Source organism: Protobothrops mucrosquamatus, unplaced genomic scaffold (assembly GCF_001527695.2).
Source record: "Protobothrops mucrosquamatus isolate PMUCROS unplaced genomic scaffold, P.Mucros_1.0 scaffold_257, whole genome shotgun sequence".
Taxonomy (NCBI): domain Eukaryota; kingdom Metazoa; phylum Chordata; class Lepidosauria; order Squamata; family Viperidae; genus Protobothrops; species Protobothrops mucrosquamatus.
Genome location: NW_015386333.1, coordinates 1,723,639 through 1,724,790, shown reverse-complemented (window position 1 = coordinate 1,724,790; position 1,152 = coordinate 1,723,639).

Below are 1,152 nucleotides of genomic sequence, written 5' to 3'. Positions count from 1 at the left end.
CTTTGTGGACTTACAATATCCGAGCACCGTTTAAAGAGACGCCGAAGGCAGACGGTGCCCAACTGCGCGCCTTTCCCCCTTGGCGGGGTGGTCTTTTGCAAAGTCTTTTGCTGGGATATTGTAAGTCCACAGCAGCGCGGGCGGCAGCAGCAGCGGCGCCGTCTCCCGCTCCGAATCCCAGGCTGGAGTCAAGCCCTTTCAAAAAATGCCGGCTCGGGAGCAAAAGCAAAAGGGCGGGGGAGTGGGGCTTCGTTCACGCGCGGATCCCCTACGCTCGTATTTATTTACCGTGTTATGACCCGGCTGGCGGCGGCGGCAGCAGAAACAGCAGCCTCCTTCCTCAGTTAGCTCCGATTCCCTCCCCCCCGTGTTGCTTCTGAGCTGCAGGACTCCGCCGCTTGCTTTATAAACCCTTGGCCGCTGCTCCATCCTCACACGCTCGCGCAGGGAAAGGGGGAAACGGGTGGGCCGGCCGGCTCCCCTCTCCTCTTTGTGTGTGTGTGTGTGTGTGTTTCTCTCTCTCTCTCTCTCTCTCTCTCTCAATTCTCCCCCACCCCAAAAGCGGGGAGGGGGCGACCTTGCAAAAGGGAGGGGGCTTCTCCCGGTTGCGGGGAAGGCTGGAGGTGCGCCTTTCTCGGCCAGCCCGGGTAAATTCGGCCGTATTCTTCAATACGGGCCGGCCCCAGCAGTTCCGGCTGGTTTCCGGCAGTTGGCTGTTCCTCCCTGGCCGCCTCGGCCCCCCCGGTTCTGTCGGTGAGCTCCCGGCAGAGCGCAGCGTCGCCAGGCCTCCCCTCTTCGCGCGAGGCGTCTGGTGTGGTCTTTTGCAAAGTCTTTTGCTGGGATATTGTAAGTCCACAGCAGTGCGGGCGGCAGCAGCAGCAGCAGCGTTTCCCGCTCGGAATCCCAGGCTGCAGTCAAGCCCCTTTCAAAAGCGCCGGCTCGGGAGCGAAAGCAAAAGGTGCGGGGGGAGTGGGGCTTCGTTCAAGCGCAGATCCCCTACGCAAAAAAAACCCCAAGCTGATGTCTCTCCCTTAGAATAAATGCCAACAGCAAGCACGAATGACCGGCAACTTCCCCGCCCTTTTTTTCTCCCCGTTTTCCTTTAAAACACAAAAACACACACATGCACACAAAAACCCGATTATTACCCGG